This window comes from Chelonoidis abingdonii, chromosome 10, assembly GCF_003597395.2.
Source record: "Chelonoidis abingdonii isolate Lonesome George chromosome 10, CheloAbing_2.0, whole genome shotgun sequence".
Taxonomy (NCBI): Eukaryota; Metazoa; Chordata; order Testudines; family Testudinidae; genus Chelonoidis; species Chelonoidis abingdonii.
This window is the reverse complement of record NC_133778.1, coordinates 6124796-6147051: the sequence shown is the minus strand read 5'-3', so window position 1 is coordinate 6147051 and position 22256 is coordinate 6124796.

Genomic DNA, 22256 nt, shown 5'->3' with positions numbered 1-22256 from the left:
AGGGGCCCCACTGGTTGTTTAGCAGGCTTCCTGCTTCTGATGTACTTAAGAAACATTTTGTTATTACCTTTGGAGTTTTTGGCTAGCCGTTCTTCAAACTCCTCTTTGGCTTTTCTTATTACACTCTTGCACTTAATTTGGCAGTGTTTGTCCTTTCTATTTGCCTCACTAGGATTTGACTTCCACTTTTTAAAGGAAGTCTTTTTATCTCTCACATCTTCTTTTACATGGTTGTTAAGCTACCGTGGCTCTTTTTTAGTTCTTCTACTGTGTTTCTTAATTTGGGGTATACATTGAAGTTGGGCCTCTATTTTGGTGTCTTTAAAAAGCACCCATGCAGCTTGCAGGGATGTCACTTTAGTCACTGTACCTTTTAATTTTTGTTTAACTAACCCCCTAATTTTTGCATAGTTCCCCCTTTTGAAATTAAATGCCACAGTGTTGGGCTGTTGAGGTGTTCTTCCCACCACAGGGATGTTGAATGAAGGAGTCACTTAAAGTATTGAGAAATTTTATCTCTGCATTTCGTCCTGAAGTGAAATGTTCCCAGTCAATATGGGGATAATTGAAATCCCCCATTATTATTGGGGTCTTAATTTTGATAGCCTCTCTGATTTCCCGTAGCATTTCATCATCACTATTACTGTCCTGGTCAGGTGGTCGATAATAGATCCCTAATATTATATTTTTATTAGATCATGACATTTCTATCCATAGAGAGTCTATGGAACATGTGGATTCGCTTAAGATTTTTACTTCATTTGAATCTATATTTCCTTTCACATATAGTGCCACTCCCCTCCGCCACCTGCACGACCTGTTCTGTCCTTCCAATATATTTTGTACCCCGGAATGATTGCATCCCACTGATTTGTTCTCAGTCCATCAGGTTTCTGTGATGCCTATTATACCAATATCCTCCCTTATCACAAGGCACTCTAGTTCACCCATCTTATTATTTAGACTTCTAGCATTTGTGTACAAGCACTTTAAAAAATAAAATAAAAAAAATTTAAATATTTGGAGATATATCAATCTCCTAGAACTGGAAGGGACCTTGAAAGGTCATTGAGTCCAGCCCCCTGCCTTCACTAGCAGGACCAATTTTTGCCTGAGATCCTTAAGTGGCCCCCTCACGGATTGAGCTCACAACCCTGGGTTTAGCAGGCCAATGCTCAAACCACTGAGCTATCCCTCCCCCCTACTTTAAAAACTTGTCCCTGTTTATTTGTCTGCCCTTTTCTGATGTGTCAGATTCTTTTTTATGTGATTGTTTATCATCTGATCTGGCCCTTACATTATCCTCTACTGTCCTATGCTCCTGACTATAACCTGGAGATTCTCTATCATTAGACTCTCCCCTAAGAGAAGTCTATGTCCGATCCACATGCTCCTCTGCAGCAGTCGGCTTTCCCCCATCTCCTAGTTTAAAAACTGCTCTACAACCTTTTTATTGTTTAGTGCCAGCAGTCTGGTTCCACTTTGATTCAGTGGTTTGAGCATTGGCCTGCTAAACCCAGCATTGTGAGTTCAATCCTTGAGGGGGCCATTTGGGGAAAAAATCTGAGTGGGAATTGGTCCTTCTTTGGGCAGGGGTTGGACTGGATGACCTCCTGAGGTCCCTTCCAACCCTGATAGTCTGTGATTCTATGAGAAGAGCTAGAGGGTGTGTTATGCATGAGGAGTGGTTGTACCTACAGGAAAGATTCTAGCTCCAATGGGGTTCCTTATACGCTGCTCAAGGCAGGACACACAGCTGCCTGGAATTCCCTCCAGGCAAGTCCCTCCAGTATGCTGCAGATCTTAGTGGCATGAGGCTAATCAAATCCAGGCGCATGGTGTACTCTGTCACCTCCCGACAGGGGAAGCAAGCATTGTGGCTTACAGGCTGGGGAAGCTCTCCATAGACCTGTGTCTGTATGAGAAAATGGCCCTCTGGCCTCCCTGAGATACTTGAATTCAGGGTGTGAAATGCAGCTGTCATAAACATACAGCTAAGGGTAGCATACAATCCCTCCTTACCTGTAAAGGGTTACAAAGCTCAGATAACCTGGTTGACACCTGACCAGAAGGACCAATGGGGAAAGAAGATGCTTTCAAATCTGGGGGGAGGAAGCTTTGTTTTGTGTTCTGTTTTTTTTTTCTTTCCGGGGACAATGGGAGAGACCAAGCAAGTAATCCAGCTCCCACTGAAATGATACATCTAATGTTAGAGAAATAGTAAGTAATAGCAAGGAAATACATTAGAGTATCTTCTTGTTTTAGCTTGTGAATTTTCTCTGTGCTAAGAGGGAGGTTTATTCCTGGGTTTTTTTATATCTTTAAAGTTTTGCCTGTGTTTTGAATCTTTTGTTACCCTGTAAAGTTATCTTCCATCCTGATTTTACAGAGGTGATTTTTATCTTTAAATAAATTATTTTAAGAACCTGATTGATTTTTCATTGTTCTTAAGATCCAAGGGCTTGGGTCTGTGTTCACCTTTACCAATTAGTGAGGATATTATTCTCAAGCCTTCGCCAGGAAAGGGGTGTACGGCTTGGGGGAATATTTTGGGGAGAATAGGACTCCCAGTGGTCCTTTCCCTGATTCTTTGTCTAAATCACTTGGTGGTGGCAGCATACTGTTCAAGGACAAGGTGGAACTTGTGCCTTGGAACAGTTTTTAACCTAAGCTGGTAAAAATAAGCTTAGGGGATCTTTCATGCGGGTCTCCACATCTGTACCCCAGAGTTCAGAGTGGGGAAGGAACCCTGACATGGTGGCAGCGCAGTGGGATCATTTAGAACCAAAAGCATAGTAGGATTTTGAAAGAACTTCCCCCCCCCCCCCTTTTGGCTGCTTGGAAAGCAGGGATTTTTTTTTTTTAAAGGATTTATTTATTTATTTATTTATTTATTTATTTAAGCTGTGAGCAGCTGGAGTGTTTTTTTTCTCTGCCTGAGGGCAGGGTAGTTAACTTCCTGCAAGGAATTCACATTTTTCTTTCTAGCTTTCGGATTAGGCTAGGTTAAGCACAGGAAGGCTAGGATGATGGACAGTAAAGTCCAAAAGAAATTAGAATTAGCCAGATTCGAAGCTGAAGAGAGACAAAAATAACATGATAGACAGATGGCCTCAAGGCGCTTGGAGATGGAGGCAGAAAAAGCCAGGGTGGAGGCAGAAGAAGCTGCCCACAGGAGAGCCCTGAAGGATAAAGAAAGAGAGAGAGAGCATGAACTGGAGTTAGAGAGGGCAAGGGCTACGCAGAATATACCAGACAACCCTAGCAATTCTTCTCCAGGTACTGCTTCCCATCCCAGAAAGTTCCCCACCTACAAAGCAGGCGATGATACTCGAGGCCTTCTTAGAAAATTGCGAAAGGGCCTGCCTTGGGTACAGCATCTCTACAGACCAGTATATGGTGGAAATGAGGCCGCAGCTCAGTGGCCCCTTAGCAGAGGTAGCAGCTGAAATGCCTAAGGAACACATGGACAGCTACTAACTTTTTAAAAATTAGGCCAAAATTAGAATGGGACTAACACCCAAGCATGCCCATCGGCAGTTCAGAGCCCTACGGTAGAAACCAGACATGACATTTTCCTGACATACCTACCACACTGTAAAAAATTGGGATGCCTGGATATCAGGAGCAAGTGTTAAATCTCTGGAAGATCTGTCTTTCCTAATGCAAATGGAGCAGTTCTTAGAGGATGTTCCTGAGGAAAGGTATATCCTAGACGGGAAGCCCAACACTGTAATCGAGGCGGGGAGATTGGAAGCAAATGGGTGGAGGTGGCAGAAAAAAAAACAGAGCACAAAACAAAGCCCTGCCCCCAGATTTGAAAGTAGCTTCTTTCCCCATTGCTCCTTCTGGTTGGCGCCTGACCAGATTATCTGAGCTTCTTACCCCTTTACAGGTAAGGAAGGATTGTATGCTACCCTTAGCTGTATGTTTATGACAGCAGCACATGGGGATTTGCATATCACACATTCCATGGACAGTATAAACACAGACTTGTGCTGGAATAAACCAGCGGGCAGGAGAGGACACTGTAGTTCAGGAAATCCATTGCCGGCTGCAAAGAGTCTTCTCTCATCACAGTAAGGGCATGTCTTCACTAGCAATGTTAACGCACTGCCGCAGCAGCGCTTTAATGTGGCTGCGTAGTTGTGGCACCAGCACTACAAAAACCCACCTCCATAAGAGGAATAGCTGCCAGCGCTGGAAGTGCAGCCTACACTGGCGCTTTGCAGCGCTGAAACTTGCAGCGCTCGGGGTATTTTTTCACACCCCTGAGCGAGAAAGTTGCAGCGCTGTGAAATGCCAATACAGAGAAGGTCTAGGCTCGGATTAGAGGCTTACTGAATGTAAAAGGAAAGTGACTCTACTTGTGTGTGAAATTCAGCCAGGAGGAGCCTACTGGAGTCACAGCCATGGAGGGGAGGAGTCATTCAGGAAGGGCTAACAATGATAAGCATCAGATACCTGTGCTTTATATGTGTCACTAGATATCAGAGAGTGCTGCTTATCATTGCAATCTGTATTGCTTCCCCAGCTGTAGACTTGCTAAATCAACCACAAATTAAGTTTCTCCATGTGAAGCTTGAAATAGGCATCCCTATAATAAACAGGGCAGCATCACTTCGGATCCTGAATACTTTCGCCTGCGAGCCGAATACCTGAGCTTGGTGCCCTGTTGACGAAGGAATGCTTTGAATATTTCATTATTACAGATTGATACTTAAGACTGCTCTGGATTTCTCACAGAAAGGGAACTCCATCTATCATAGGTCCGGGAAGATAAACTTGCCATCATTCTGTCAGACTCCTTCTTGTGCCAGAGAAATGTGGTCATGCAAGTTGTACTTAAGAAGTGCACTTAAAATACACAGAGGACCAAGGAATATAGGATGTTTAACATCCTCTTCAGATTGCTCCAGCATGTTTCACAAGTAATGGATCCTCCAGGTAAACAGGGGCCTAGTGGTTAATGGTGTTTATTTAGGAAGCTTTCCAGTGCAAATACTATTGTGTGCTCGAAAGAGAAGCATGCTTGAGTTGAATTATAGGAGCTGCTTGGGCAGTGCAGCCTCTTCCATCCCGTGGAAGAGCAGGAGGCCACAGTGTAACCAAGGTGCTTGCCGTTCCAAAGGGTTACAGTGCAGCAGGGAAAAGGCTTGTCTGGAGCTTCATGTATTTTGGTTTTAGATGTACCGCCCTTCTCGGTCCCCTGGAAGCGGAAGTGCTGGAGTGTCACAAGGAGAGGTGTGACCTGGCAAGATTCCCTGACCAATGGAGGTCAAGCAAGCTGCTCTGAACAGCACACTGAAAACGGTCAGGTGTTCCCCACCAGTGATGATACAATTTCTAGCAAAAAATACACTGTGACCCACTCAGACTGGGGTCACAATGAGGACATGTTCAGCTCGTGCATGGAACACTACAACACATCTACAAAAAGATATTTGTTACAACCTGGTTAGCCGCTTTGTAAGGCCCTGTGTGCCCTTCCTGCCCCCCAACGATTAAATCTGAGCTGTTGTATGGACTGAAGAGGTGGTGGCAGTGAGGGGACAGAAGAGTGAGTCTCCCCTCCCCACCTACAGTAACCTTCCTCCCAGGAGTTCACAGACCAGTGCTAATGTTCTGTCCACTGACTCAGTGCTCAGAATCTGATGGAGAATCCTAGACCTCCTCTGAAACATCTGCTATCCAGGAGTAGTTGAAATAGCAGCTCTGTTTTGTGCTCTGCTTAGGCATTGCCTCCAGAAGGTGTGATAGTTCAGGGAATCATCACACAGCCTTAATTCATCAAGTTTGCATTCCATTCCAGAAAGCACTGTTGTCAAGTGTTGATATCTGGAAATAGCATTTAAACGTATCAGTTTTCCTGCTAATTTGGGGGGATTATGGAAAACCATGTTCTTTCTGTGGACTCCCAGATACCTGCATATTTAGAGGTCCTCACTTGTATGCAACCAGCTGATCTTACATAAGAACGGCCATACAGGGTCAGACCAAAGGTCCATCTAGCCCAGTATCCTGTCTGCCGACAGTGGCCAATGCCAGGCGCCCAGAGGGAATGAACAGAACAGGTAATCCCCTCTCTCCCATTCCCAGCTTTTGGCAAAAACAGAAGCTAGGGACACCATCCCTGCCCATCCTGACTTTTAGCCATTGATGGACCTATACTCCATGAACTCATCTAGTTCTTTTTTTTGAACCCTGTCATAGTCTTGACATTCACAACATCCTCTGACAAGGAGTTCCACAGGTTGACTCTGCATTGTGTGAAAAAAATGCTTCCTTTTGTTTGGTGACTTGCTAGTTCTTGTGTTATGAGAAGGAGTAAATAACACTTCCTTATCTACTTTTTCCACACCAGTCATGATTTTATAGACCTCTATCATATTCCCCCTTAGCCGTCTTTTTTCCAAGTTGAAAAGTCCAATCTTTTAAATCTCTCCTCATATGGCAGCAGTTCCATACCCCTAATAATTTTTGTTGCCCTTTTCTGTACCTTTTCCAATTCCAATAGATCTTTTCTGAGATTGGGCGACCATATCTTCATGCACTATTGAAGATGTGGACATACAATTGATTTATGTATACAAGCAATATGATATTTTCTGTCTTACTATCTATCCCTTTCTTAATGATTCCCAACATTCTGTTTGCTTTTTTGACGGCTGCTCCTGCACACTGAGTAGATCTTTTCAGAGAACGATCCACAGTGACTCCAAGATCTCTCTCTTGAGTGGTAAGAGCTAATTTAGACCTCACCATTTTATATGTATAGTTGGGATTATGTTTTCCAATGTGCATTACTTTGCACTTATCAACATTGAATTTCATCTGCCATTTTCTTGCCCAGTCACCCAGTTTTGTGAGATCCTTTTGTAGCTCTTTGCAGTCTGTCTGCCTGGCGTATTTGCTGGCAGCTCTTTTATGAAAGTGTTCTTTACTGATTTTCAACCTGATCAAAACTGTCCCTGATCCTGCCATCAGATGTGTGCAGATAGAGGAGTCTGTCTGCGTGAAGCGCATGGCAGAACTGTCTCTTCAGTGGGCAGTTCTGTTGTTGGTGCATGAAGCAGACGGGAGCACAGTTTCTTCTGCAGAACTGTGGGTAGTACAAATATATTGCTGTCAGCAGGGTGCATTTGATTTAAATCAAATTGATTTAAATCACTAGTCAGGAAGACTCGATTGAATCATGGATTTCTACATAAAAGTGCATTCTTGTTGGTTGTTATAACCTCAGTACATATTCTTCACAACTCAGAGATACATGTAGGTTTCATTTTTAGAAGGTACACACTATACATTTTAAAGTGATTTATTTTGAAAACTTTTCAGATCAGTTTTACAGCTATATCAGAAAATGAATGATTAGTTAGTTCATTTACCAAAGTTAATTGAAGCAGATATTTATGAAGTCATTGGGAGGTGAACTATCGCCAGTTCAACAGGTTGATCATTAATATTTGGAGGATTTTCTTGCCAGGCTGTATTAGGAGGAGAACGTCACCAGACAGACATTTAAATTTTTATTTAACTATCTCATCTCTATATATTTATTTATTTATTTAAACGCATTTTTTCTGTTAACAAGCATTTTATCTCTGGAGAGACAAATCCACAGTTGGAGAACTGCAAAACTAAGCATCGCTGATGGTATCTATCCATTGGGTAGATAGAAAGATCAACCTAAATAATCTATACAGAAGCCCTGGGAACCCCGTAAAGTTGGGTCCCTAATCCATGAACTATTGGAACTCATTTACAGAACTTTTCTTAAACGTGACATGAATATATTGTCTCATACTATAGAATTAGAATTTATAATCCCTATTCCATGGTGAGACATTAGAGCTCAAAGATATATCTTAATTAAAACTATCTTTAGTTTTTTTCCTCAAAAAGCATTTTATCAAAAAAATCAGATTGTTTTGGTTTAAATCATTTATTTTTATCCACCCTGCACCTGGGCGCTGTCTGCTGGCTTGTTGCACTGTGAGAGTCACCTGAGATTATTTAGTGCTTGACTGGATCTACAGAATGTGGGCACTGAGGTTGCGTGAGTGGGACTCGCTGTCTCGGACTGGCCTAATGCCGGGGAGCTGCCGGCTGTGCAGGGCACAGGGCAGTTCAGTCCAGAGGTGATTTATCAGTGACAGCTGGAGGTTGACTGCTCTTGAGGAGGTCGCATTCCATTCATATCCCACTGTTGCCTTATCTCTGAGCTGTCTATTAGCCCTGTGAGCGGATCAGTGAAGGAAAGCAGACACCATGTATCGTTCCTTGAAAGCCAGGGCAGTGGAATGTTCTCCCGGCCTCCCCAGGCTGGGCAGGGCTCGCCGTCCGGCTCTCTGCGGAGCTGTTCAAAGGAGTGACTGGTATGATGCTGTAGGCAGTGCTATTGGAGCTGTGTTGGACCTGCATGTTAAAGAGGCAAGGTGGATGAGGTAATAGCTTTTATTGGACCAGCTTCTCACCAACAGAACTTGATCCAATAGGAGATTCCCTCTCCCCAACTTGTCTGTTTATAATATTGTAAGTGCGGTTGACGTTGAGCACCAGGGCGTGTAAAGGCTGACACGACTGTACTGTGCTGTGTGGGGCCTGTCATAAACAGATAGCTAAGGGTTAATGTCTCTTTCACCTGTAAAGGGTTAACAAACAGTGACCTGCAACACCTGACCAGAGGACCAGTCAGGAAGCAAGATACTTTCAAATCTCGGTGGAGGGAAGCCTTTGTTTGTGTTTTTTGGGTTTTGTTTTGTTCTCTGAGTCCTGAAAGGGACTAGACTTGCAACCAGGGTTCTTGCCAATCTCCCTGCTACAGTCTCATATATATTCAGAATAGTGAGTATTGAGCAGAAAGGCAGTTATAGTCTTTTGATTGTTTCTGTATTTGCAACTGTGTATCTGGCTGGTAAGAGTTTGGCTGAAAGTATTTTAAATTGTATTTCTGCTGGAGGAGGCTTTTTCTCCATTGTCTATAAGCTGAAAGACCCTGTAATATTACATCTTGTATTTACAGAGATTTCTTATTTTTTATTTCTTTTATTAAAAACTTTTTTCATTTTTTTTTCTTTTTACTAAAATTTTCTTTTAAATACCTAAATTGATTTTTTTCCCTCTGGTTAAGGCTGAGGTATTGAGTCTGTACTCACCAGGGAAGTGGTGGAGACAGGGAGAAGAAGGGAGGGGCAAAAGGGGAATCCTTTTTTAGATCACGGAGCTTGAATCTGTATTGCCTCTGGGTGAGGGAAAGAAGGGGGGTGGAGGTGGAAACCTCTGTTTTAAGATTCAAGGAGTTGAATCCCAGTGATCTTCAGGGTAACCAGGAGGGAAAGCCTAGGAGAGGCACTAAGTGAGGGAAAGAGTTACTTTCCTTGTATTAAGATCCAGGGGGTCTGGGTCTTGGGGGTCCCCAGGGAAGGTTTTGGGGAGACCAGAGTTTATCAGGCACTCAGAGTCCTGATCGGTGGCAGCGTATCAGACCTAAGCTGGTAATTAAGCTTAGAGGAATTCATGCTAGTACCTCATTTTTTGGACTCTAAGGTTCAGTTTGGGGATAAAATGACACGACGGTACTGTGCTGTGTGGGGCCAGTGCACGCACCTGGGGCCAGTGGAGTGGGTGCATGCTGCTCCTGACAGGGTCGCTCCCCCATCCCCAGCAGGCATGTGGATCAATGCAAGCTGTGCTCTCGGGGGAGAAGTGGCAGCACTAGAGTGGAGGTAGAAGATCCTGTGGGTGTCTCAAGGCAGCTGACACCTGTGTGCTGAGGGAAGCTCTTTGTTTGTATTTAAAATGTTTTAGGAAGCCTGCTGAGAAGTCCCAGGAGTAATGCTGTGAGTGGGACTGTAGCTGTGTGGTTAGACCCATGGGAGTGCTCTGCTCACTGCCCCAGAGGACAAAGTGGGTGGCAACCGAAGCAGCTCGGGGAGTCTGTCCAGTGCATGTGCTTTCACTAGGGCTCTGTGCTGCGTGCGCTCTCTTTCTGTGGAAGACTGCGGCATTTAATCTTCATCTGACCCTTTCACCCAAACACCCTAGCTTCCCTTGGCGCGTTTCGTTGTGTCTCCCTTGCAGGCTAACTTATGGTGACTGTTATCTCTGTTCGCTCTCTTGGTTTTGGCTCTGCCCCAAGATGATTAACTCTCATTTCCCCTGGTTTGGGGGAGAAGGCTTGGTGGAGCACTAAAAGGAGCTCTGCTTTAATCGCTCCCTGGTGCCCCCCACTCCCACCCCCCATTCTCCCTTTGCCAGGATCCTGGTGCTCTCGCTGAGACGCACTGCATGGGACTCAGCGGGCTGGGAGACACAGGCCTTTCCTTGGTGTTTGTCCCTTTGGAGTGGTTGTGCTGGTGCTACCCTTCTACCCATAATTAAGGCCGTGCATTTTTCATGGAAGTCACAGACTCTGTGACGTCTGCAGCGGCAGATGTGCTTGGCTCAGGGGCAGCTCAGGCCACCTGCAGCAGAGTTTGGGTGTGGGAGAGGGCAGAGGTTTGGAGCATGGGAAGGAGTGAGGTGGGCTCTGGGGGGCTCCCTGTAATTGGTTACATCCCCCTCGCTCAGCTGCTAGGTGGAGGCGTGGCCAAGCAACTCTGCACGCTGCCTCCGCCCAGAGCGCTGGCTTCACAGCTCTCATTGGCCAGGAACCACAGCCAATGGTTTACGCCCCACCCCATCCCGATTTTTCACACTTGCTATCTCTTTACCCTATGGACAGGTCACGGGCCATGAATTTTTGTTTACTGCCTGTGACCTGTCCGTGACTTTTACTAAAAATACCCATGGCTAAAATGTAGCCTTATGTATGGATTATGAATCCATAGCAGATGGGCAGTGTATTCAAGCCCCATGTATTCCACAGTCTGTGGTCATGGAATTCACTGCAGAATCCCCTGCCTGCAGCAGGACTGGGTTTTGGGATACAATCTGCCTTTAAAACAGTGTTCCTAGCCCTCGTTGAAGCAAAGGGAACCTTTCAGATGTGAATCAAATGCAAACCAATACCATGCTCTTTTCTGTTGTCTGAAAACTGCTTGGAGCAATATCTCTGAGGCAGGGTGCTTACCTAGTTACCTTCCTGGGTGTTAAAACCATAAGAAGGGCCATACTGGTCAGACCAAGGGTCCATCCAGCCCAATATCTGTCTGCTACCAGATACTTTAGAGGGGATGAAAGAATAGGACAATTTATTGAGTGATCCATCCCCTCTTCAGCCAGTCCCAGCGTTTGGCAGTGCGAAGTTTAAGGACACCCAGAGCATAGCTTTGCATCCTTGAATATCTTGACTAATAGCCATTGATGGACCTATCCTCCATCACCTTATCTAATTAGCTTTTTAACCCAGTTATACTTTTGGCCTTCGCAACATCTCCAAGTTCCCCGGGTTGACCATGCATTGTGTGAAAAAATACTTCCTTTTGTTTGTTTTTAAACCTGCTGCCTACATTTCCTTATTCACTTTCTCCACACCAGTCATGATTTTATAGACCTCTGTCACATCCCACCCCGCCCGCCCACCGCCTCTTTTCTAAGCTGAACAGTTCCAGCTAATCTCTCCTCGTGTGGGTGCTGGTTCATACTAGGGTGACCAGACAGCAAACGTGAAAAATCGGGACAGGGTGTGAGGTAATAGGCACCTTTATAAGACAAAGCCCCAAATGTCGGGACATCTGGTCACCCTATCCACACCACTTATCATTTTCATCACCCTTCTCTCTACTTCTTCCAATTCTAATCTATCTCTTAAGATGGGGCGACCAGACTTGCATGCCATATTGACTCTGGGGTCTAGGGAGGGCAACGTACATGTCCGCATTAGCTATTTAACTATAGCTGTAGTAGATGTATCCAGTCATTGTGCTCATACCACCGCATCCAAATCTTCGTGCCTGCTGGGACGGTGGCAGTGGGGCAGCTGGGACTGGAGGGATGGATAGGGAGTTCTGCTCCTCCATCTCCACAATGAAGTAGTCACATCCACTGCTGCCCACTGGGATGCGGGGTGGGGGAGCCCTGCTGGGTACCAGGATTCCAGACCATGTGCCAGAAAGTCCTAGTTGCCCCATCCCAAGTTGCACCAGGCCCAGCTGCTTCTCTAACAGCTTTTCCAGTGCAGCCATGGGCTGTCAGTACAAAAATCTGTCATTCATGGAAAACATGGGGACAGCCCCACGTGACTTGAACCGTGTCTGAAAAAAGCAGCACCAAGCGTGCCAGCTTTGCATTCACCTCAGCCTACCTCATGGCTCTGAGTTTGGCACAGTTTGCTGCAGGGTGCCCAGGGCCTGGTGTGTAGTGCAGCCACCCTCGCTCCAGGATTCAGTGCCACACTCTCCTCCTTTGTCACGGGCATGGCCTAGCAGCTACTGGTGTAGAAATGTTACAGAGGAGAGGTGTGGTGCTAGCCCTTCCAGATGCTGCATCAGACCCTACAGATGCACCTTGGACACGTTGTCATGCTGTGTGTGACATCAGGAGAAACAAGTTCTGCATTTCTGTGTGAGTGACGCTGCTGTGCCATTTGATGGTAAATGGTGCCTCTGTTAGAGTAGAAGTACTGGCTGCTAGGGAGGTGTGATGGGGGTGCTGCTGCACTGGAAACTCCCCTTACTTATGTAAAAGCAAAACAGAGCAGCTGCTTTGCAAACAAACCTTGTATCTGAATGCCACTGCTCAGAAACACAGTGCCTTGTAAACCACCCCAATGCCTGTGGCTGGCAGTACACCCAGGGTGCTGAGTTGTGTGGCTGGCAGGATGCAGGCTTTGTCCTTCTTTTCAGCATTGCGGTTGTGTAAATCCATGTGTAACGACTTTTAACCACAGCGTGGGGTATGAGTGGGACAGGCAGTGAGTGGGGAGCGGACCGCTCCATTTTCTGCTTTGTAGTGTGTGGTGCTCAGAGTGCTGCTGAGCCTGTGAATTCCCTGCCCATGAAGATGACAGAATACCTGACCCTGGCGTAATTCCCGGAGGAGCAGTGTTCAGGGTATGCAGCCTGGCTTCGTAACGCAATCCATTTGAACTGGTCACTGCCCTGTACTGCTGGCTGGGAGGGAATTGTGTGGCACTATGGAAGTGGCTTGAATTTAGAGACTCTTTGGCATCCTGGCTCTTGGCTGGTGCCAGGGGAGGATTCTGTCCCTTCCCAAAAAGCCTTTCTACCCAGACTTAATGCAGGGGCTAAATGTAGGCTGCGACTCTGCTGCCCTTTCCAGAGGAGCAGCCCAGCCCAGGGGAGAGGGCTAAGGTGGGTCTAAACCACCCATGTGCCCTCCAGACTGCAGGGTGCTGCAAGGGCTGGTGCAGGACAGTGTCTCTGTGGCACTGACTTCCCCTACAGCCCTGGCACACACCCTGCATCTGGCTTTGAGCGGAAGGGGGGGGGTACTTCCAGTACCCCTGCATGGGGGGCTCCCCAGCTGGCTTTGGGGTGCTTCAGGCCCCTGATCACACCAGAGCAGGCAGGGTCTCTCCCTAACCTCTTGGGCAGGCCTGCACAACTCATAAAGCAGCGAGGGCCATATTACTCCAAAGAAAACAGCCAACCCCGTCCAGCCCCCCGAAACACATCCCCTGCCCCAGCGCCGCCTGCTCCGCAGAAACAAACCCTCCTTCCCCAGTGCCGCCCCGCCGAAACAGCGGGCTGCATGTTGTGCAGGCCTGACATAGGACATTTCAAGCCTTTCTTGAAGGGGTAGATGCTGAGTGCAATGACTTAATCTACCACACGGAAGTGAGGTGGTTGAGTAGAGGAAGAGTGCTCCAGCGTTTCATTGCTTTGAAAGAGGAGGTAACAAAATGTGATAGGGGCTGGGGAGGAGGAAGGTCCCTGGACCATGGAAGGGGGCAGCAGTTGGGACAGGGCAGGTGCAAAACGCACGCACGCGTCTCCCCTGGGGATTTCTTGGGTGCCTATAGACAGTTCAAGTACCCCCCGAACCCCCCCCCCCCCCCCGATCACTACGAAGGCCGCTCTAGGACCAACCAGCGCAGTAGCTGCCCCACCCCCAACTGAAGGGGAAGGCTTGGGGAGGGGGGTCTCGGCCCAGACCCCTCCCCTCCTGAGCTGCGGCTCAAGCCCAGGCCGGGCGCCCCTCCCCTCACTCGGCACTTACCAGCTCTGTCTCGTGCCCAGTGCTTCCTGCCTCAGCAGGCCCCGGAAAGACGCACTCGCTGTATGCCAGGCAGGGGGAGCGGGAGATGGAGACGTGCGGTTCTGCCCATTAGAGTGGCTGGAGTGCGGCACAGGTGGGGCTGTGAGGCAGGCCCCCCCCCACCCCCCGGGCAGGGGGCGAACCCAGCAGCCCCACCCTGCCGCTTACCCGTGGGCCACACAGTGATTCCACGCGGGCTGCATGTGGCCCGGGGGGCGCAAGTTGTGCAGGCCTGCTCTAGGGCATGATCCCGCGGAGTCCATGGAAAGGCTCCCATTGAGCGCCATGGGCTGGGGTGTGCCCCGGTGGAGGTATTCGGTGACCTAGACTTGGCTCTGTTGGTGCCTTTTGTCTGCGCACACACCGAGCGGCTGTCCAGGCTGTCAGCATTACACTTACTAGTTACAATCCCTCTGTGCTGGGAACAAGAGTGAGCGTCCTCTGCATCCTTCAAACAGCCCCCGTCCCAGAGTGCTCTGGGTAGAACCCTGTGCTTTTACAGCAGCCCCCAGGTAGAGACCAGGGGTGGAGCAGGCAGGGCTATTGTTGCATTGTGAATCTCAGAGAACAGTTAAAGGACGAGGGAGAGGAACCCCTCTGTCACGAACCTTCTCCAGCAGCAGGAGGCTGCATTTTCCCAGCAGCAGTGAGGTGGTGACTGTCCACTGATGCCTACAGATCCTGACAAAGCTGCTCCTCATCATTGTCATGTCTTCAGGATCCAGGAGTTTGATTTGGAGGAAGGAGCCTTGTGGTAGCCAAGTGCTGTGCTTTGTTGTTTGAGAAGAAGGAAAGGATGGTGCTAAGAGAATTGCTGCTCTGCTGTCCTTTGAGATTTCCTGTCCTAACGTACGGGGGATGGGCTGGAAAACGTGGCTTGATGGGGGTCATGTTTTGGGGGCTTGGAAGGAAGTAATTTAAAGCTGTTTGTCATGTGCTCATGCAGCTTTTCAGCTACAGTCTATCCAGACATTCGTGCAAGGCCAGTGGAGTTTCACCAGGCCTGAGCTCGGCCCCACAGTGTGCTCTGCTATGCGTGGCTGCTGTACACGAACTCTGGACGATTTGGCTATAGCATGGACGCACTCGGCCTGTTGCTCTACCGTAAGCAAAATGCATCACTCTGACTCCTGAGAGCTCCTCTGGGCTGCCAAGGCTGACCCTGCCTGGGATCATCATTTCTGCTTTTCATCACTTGGTGCTCAGACATGTCGTGCTGTCACTGACTACAAAGGAAAGCCTTCGCCTTCTGGTCAGCAAATTAACAGAGTTTGATAGTGGTTTGCGTTAGAATAAAAACCCTTCAGAAAAATACCACTCTGCTTTGGAAAAGTTCATGAGCTGTAATAATCATATTGTCCATTTCTGTGTCCTTCCCTTCTTCTAGACACTGCACCATTGTCATCTCCTGCCTGATCTTATGTTGTGTTATCCGGGACTATACATGGAATCGGGCTCTCTGTAGTGCGAGGTGCCAGGCACTCCGGTGGTGCTAAGCAAATAATAATGTGAATCTTTTCGTGTGGCAATTTGGTATATTAGTCCTTTCCTAGCTCAGCTGCTGGAGGAGGACTTGACACCCACTTTTCCAAAGTTGGAAATCTATTGACTAGTCAGCAGTAATCAGGAGTCCTGAATTCCATCCCTGGTCTGGGACAGGAGCATGGTTTATAGTGGTTTGAGACAGAATAACACAGACTGGCTTAGTCACTCTGTAAGGCTGTGTGGCACAGTGGATAAGATTGGATGGAGATCTGGGTTCTGGGCTTGCACTCTGGCTCCTGCTAGCTCATTTAAATAATAGGAGGGTGTATTCATCCATACTTCCCTAACCATTTTCTAGAGTGGGGTCTGTGAGGCTAATTGAGAAAATAGAGGTAGTGAATCGCATGAGAATTTTAAACAGCACTTGGAAGAGGTGATATTTGAATGCCTGATCTCCTCTTTCGCAGCTAAGGGGGTATTTGGTGAGAGTCTGTCACACGTGCTTTGTAGCCTCCCCTGGAAGTGGGTGAGATGCTGGCCTTGGGGCAGGTTTGTGATGAATTAGAATTTTGCAGATTCTCCTTGGTGCAGGTATTTTCCTGCACCATGTCTATCAAGTTAAAAGTACTCTGTAGATAAACTCTCCCACTGTCTGTCTGACACTGCTGGAGTCACCGTGGGCTGAGCAGCTGAAGGACAGGGCCTGGAGCGTGTTAGGGAAGGGGGCCAAAAAGAAGTGAGACAGTCTAGTGAAAACATCTGTGTGTGTGTGTGTGTGAGAGAGAGAGAGAGAGAGGTGAACGAATCAAATAATGCTCAGCCTTTGTATTCTAGGATTTGGATTTAGCCATTTCAGTGAGATTTTTACAAAATGAAGGCTTAAAACTCCTGTTCCTGAACTGTGTAATGTAGCGAGGATGAGCAGCCCTAGACCACATTGCATGTTACACGCACACTTCACATTAATGCAGTGTTAAAGTTACGATTTTAACAGAACAAACGTTAAGAACTTTGGAGCTAAGGTTCCCATTGCAGCCCTAATGTTGCGCCCTTGTATGTAACAGGGTCACGGCTGAGATTTTAATCCTGCAAAGCACGATGGTAAAGTTTCTTGCAGTAAAATGCCTGTTCATTAACAAAAGGAAAGAAAAATTAAAATTAAAAATAAGAAGTTGATGAAGTAGCTAGAACTAAGTGTATTTTAGGTACAAACCCCAAGCATAATTACTTTGATGCCTGGTATATAAAGACAAAGTGCGGAAGGACAGAGGATATACACATTTCTGATAAAGGAGAGTGTGAATAAACAAATGAATCCAAGCTGATGGCCTGTGCAGAGGGGTATGTTTTCCTGTGCGATTAACAGACCTCTCTTGTTGTTAGAGAGCAGCTGGCCTGTGTTTTTGAGTCAAGAAGGGGCTGTCCCGGGATTATTTTGTCAGTCTCTGTTGCAGTAGTGACATTTTAATAGTTTACTTTATCAAGGAATGTGGTTGTGGGAGGATGTTTCCATCTCTTGATGGATAAGCGTTCTGGTGCAATACTGTTCCCAGGGGGCTCCACTGGCTTAGCGCAGTCGGAAGGAGTGCTGTGCTTGACGAACTGCCAGGAACTTGTGACGAAGTCCCCATCCGAAGCCCTCTCTGTAACTCCAGCACCAGCTCTTCTGGGTATTGTCACTGGGAGCACAGTCTCATTCTGTACTCTCTCTCTCATCTCAGCACAGGGCAGAAAACAGACCTGCATTTCTGTGTTTAGGCCTGATGTTCGCTGACCATAGCTCTCATACCCACTGAGCCTTTAGGGTATAATGAACATTAAGATCTTGTTTTTATATCCCTGCTCTTGGTCAGTTTGCCACTGTGTAATATGCAATGTAACAGTCCTTAACTGCAGAGAAGCACTTTTCTCAAGTCATCAGCTTGGACATGTCAAGAGTTTGGAGATCTTTTCCATATAGATTCAGATGAGAAGATTTTGCACAGATGAGATTCCAGGTTCATGGTTTCTGTATGGACAGGTGTTGGCTGTTTGGACAGAGCTGAAACATCAACAATGTACATGGCACTTGCAAATTAGAAGTTGTGATGAACTGAAACCAGAAGTGGTGAATTAATATTTAAATCCATATAATATTTAAATATACATATGCTACCTATGTATGCGTCATTACTACTGGAGATGGCTCAGTGTTAAATTGTTGTTTGTATTTTTATTGGAAGAAGTTAATGCTGGTGAAAGTGGCTCCCAGACAATGTGAATAGAGGATTAACGCTGGCTGTAATGAAGTATTGATGAGTTAATCTACCTAGGCTGCAAGCAGAGTTCAAATGATCACAGCAAACTGGACATTCTTTGACTAATAGCTGTCTCTGCCTCCTCCATGAAGTCCGTACCTTGCTTCTGGATGCAGAAATGTCTTTGTGCTGAGATGAAGTTCAGGGTCTGTCAAGCCCATGTACTACCTCTGTTTCTGTATGCATCAGAAACCTGGCCTTCCTACAGGTGGGCATGCAACACCTAGAGGCATCCCATACGTGCTGTCAGCACCAGATCCTGAACATAAAGTGGTTTGATTTTGTGCAAAATGTCAGTCTCGCAAAAATCTGGCTTTCCTTCAGTCGCTTGTTATATTCAAAAGTAGCATTGCACACCCTTCTGCGATGTTACCAAGATGGACAATCATCCTAGCACACTATGTGCTCAAACTCTCCATCAGCGTGTGAAGGGGTGTCTGCCTGACCCTACCTGGCATTGCCTGAGGGGCCACCCCCAAGATTAATAAATTTGCAGGATTGAACCAGATCTGGGAACTTCCCTACACAATGCCTGGTGCAGCACCGTTAAGTGTGGTCACTCTGGTTGGCAGAACAGTCTCGAATAGACTGGGCGTGTTTGATGATGATAGAACCAGGTGTGTCCCAGGCAGATGACCTTGTATTAGCTTCCTTCCCAATGCTCTGTTACTAAGCCTTTGTCCTGACCTGCACAGCCCTCTGCTATTCCAAGTGGTGGCTACTCAGGTACAGGCTGCTAAACCATGATGAGTGTTGCTGTGGTTTTGTTACTGGGACCGGAGCAAGATAATCCCTGGCCTCCCTTCTCCTTGCCCCTGCCTCTCCAAAGGGGGGAACCCACCCCAAACCTGCAGAAATTTTATTTCCACATTGTCATCCAGTCAGGGCTTTCTCCCACCCAACCAACCAACAGCCTAATTAAAATACATTTATAGAACATGTAGTTCTTTACTGCCTGTAAGTAAGTAGCTTAATATGAAGCCACCTACCATGCATCATGTCTTTTCAGCTGTTTTTCCCTCTTTCGGTCTCGTTTATTTATTTGACAGTCTGTACTACAGTCTCTGGGTTTGTGAGCCGTATTCTTGGAATGGATCACCCAGATGTCTGCATGCATGAGGTCAAACACTTGAGATGTAGCAACTTCCTCAAGGTCATCAATAAATGAATAAATAAATACATCCTGATGAGTGTCTAAGCTGTTTGTTTATTCAGCTGATGAGCAGACGAAAATCCCAAACATTCTTAAACTTTAAAGATACCAGCTGTCTCTGAAATTGTTACAGTAACTCCTCACTTAAAGTCGTCCTGGTTAACATTGTTTCATTGTTATATTGCTGATCAATTAGGGAACATGCTCGTTCTAACGTTGTGGCTTGCAGGAAGAGTAGCCCATTGGAGCTAGCTGGTGGGGGCTTGGAACCAAGGTGGACCGGCAGCCCCCCATCAGCTCCCCACTCCCCTAAGTTCCCTGTGCAGCAGCTGCCCAGCAGGCTATCAATTGCCGACAGTTCAGCTGTCCCTCCCCCCGCTGTGCTGCTCCTGCCCTCTGCCTTGGAGCTGCTCCCTGAGACTCCTGCTTGCTGTGCGACGGGAGGGGAGGAAGAGGGAGGCTGTCAGGGTGTCCCCCTGCTCCTGCACCCCACTTACCCCATCTTCCATAGAGCAGAGGACACACACGATAGGGCTCAGGACAGAGGGAGCTTGCTAGCAGCAGCTGCCGTCTCAGCAAGGTGATCCAATTGACAAGGCAGTGTACTTAAGGGTAGGGCCAGCATACTTAAAGGGGAAATGCACATCTCTCTCTCACACACGGTGTGTGTCTCCGTCTGCGATGCTGTCTTCCGTTCCTGCTGCCTTGTAGAGTATAAGAGTTAACCCTTGAGGGCTCAGCCAATTGCTAGTTCGTCATTTAGCAGTAAGGGAAATATCCCACCCTCTGACTGCTCCACCTCAACCAAGTTTCACAATCATCATCCCTGTGTACCAGTATTAAATTGTGTGTGTGTGTGTGTGTGTGTATCTATATCTATATGTATAGATATATATGTAAAATCTTCTGTCTGGTGAAAAAAATTTCCCTGGTACCTAACCCCCTCATTTACATTAATTCTTATGGGGAAATTGGATTTGCTTAACATCATTTTGCTTAAGTCGCATTTTTCAGGAACAGAACTACAACATTAAGTGAGAAGTTACTGCACTTTCCTTGTCATTCCCAATCTGTTAATGCTCCCAACCCAAAACATTTATTTTGCGTGCTGCCTCTTTTGGTTGAAAATGTTCATGAAGTCCCTAGGAGCGCACATGTGGGGGTGGGGGAGTATTGTTAATTGCTATCCTAGAATTTCTGAGCAGTACTTAAAACGTTGAACCCAAAATATTGCTGCATTGGAGCATTCCTAGCATGAGATAAAAGCTGCTGCTTGTATTCTAACTCTTCAAACCCTGAGCTGTATATTTTAGTTAATCTCTGTTTAGCAATACTTGTAGACTCTTGCATGTGTCTGATGGGAAATGCGTGAGTGCATTGTCAGCCTGATGGTATTTGCAGTCTGTGCTGTTTTAACAGAGTATAAACTGTTGCAGGTTACGCCCAGGTCTGGATTGCAGATAACTAGGCTAACATTACTTTACATAATTGTATACAAGGTGTTACAATTTCCTGTGCTGCGGAGGATTATCTGGCCACTCCCATTTTTCCAGGGAATGACCCTTGGCAGCCCAATGAAATGTTGCTTGCTCTGCTGAGTTAGACAGCTACCTCTCAGCCTTGGTTGTCTCCATCTCTCTTGGATGTGATTTTGCTGACAGTTTGACACTCTTGGCAGGCAGGATTATCTAGATGTGGGGGGGAGTCTCTAGGGTGAGTTGTCTGCAATCATGTGAGGTTTACCAGGCACCCTCCCTATAGCTCTATTGGTGGCATTATATGGGTGCTGCTTGGTTTCCTTTTGGGCCCCGGTCCTGCAAACACTTAAGCATGTACACTGGGATTACACACCTGAGTCAGGTTACACACATGTTTAAGAACATGCAGGATACAGCCTCGGTGCTCAATTCTGTTCACTCGCAGCTGCTGAGATATTGACTTCAGAAGCTCATTATTAAACACCAAATATTATTGCACACAAGAGTTGTGTGCATTTGTGTTTGAATAGTGTGCGCGTTCCAATAAGAGCTGGTTAGTAAGATCTGAGTTTGGCAAGGACATGGTCATGCCCAGTTAATTATATTAAATGCTTTAATGTGTTAGAGATTTTAATCATGAATGGAAAGGCTCTTTTTTTTCTCTGTGTGTTTGCTGGCACCCATGGAAAGAAATGTGTGGCTCACCAGAAGAGCTGATGTCCAGGCAGCCCAGTCTAGCAACCGCTCACACACTACTGTTTTTCCGCTCCAGGAAGTCAACGACCTGGGCTGAACTATAATGGTACAGGCTGGAACTTTAGTGGGCTGCTGAGATTGCTTCCTGCTGCCCCAAACCCATAATGAGCTCCCAGTGGGCATGGGGCAGCTTGTTGTAGGAGCAGGGAATTAGTCCTGGTCACACTGGAAAAAACTACATTTGGGCTTGGTCTGCACTACCAGCTTACACTGGTATAATTACCACCCCCTGCGCAATACAGTTATACCAACTTAACTCCCAGTGTAGACAGGGCTATGCTGAGGGAAGAGCTTCTCCCTTTGACAGAGCTACTGCCTCTCAGGGAGGTGGAGTACCTGCACCAACGGGAGATGCTCTCTATTGGTGTATGCAGCATCTTCACTGAAGCGCTAAAGTGATGCAGCTATGCCACTGCAGCATTTTAAGAGTAGACAAGCCCTCAGCCAGCCAAACTAGATGGAATCTCAGCTGGTATTGCTGTTGGCTAAAGGCCTTGGCTGATAACAGCGCTTTATCAATATGGCTGAGCAACTTTAAGGATCATTTTCTTAAATGTTCCCCTTGTGGACTATTAACAAATTCTGTTTATTTCATGTTGGCTATGTCCTCCATATTGAACAATGTAATATAGGCATCTCCTGTAAATATCGAACTCCATTGCTCCTGGCAATGCCTGGTATCTCGTTCAATTGCTGTCGCGCAGATTCAGTACTCTGGCAGCATTCGGGTGCTCCAGTGTTGTCGTCCTTCTAAATATTTTAGCTTAGACTAGTACAATAGAATATACCTAGAAACTGATACAAACCCACGGAAACAAAACCTCTGTCTCGAAACCTCCAGTTGGCAGGTCTGAAATCCCAGCATGTGCATTCTTTAGAAGAGAACTCTTTGTGTTTCTGTGGGAATGGTCAGGTTGGTTTGTG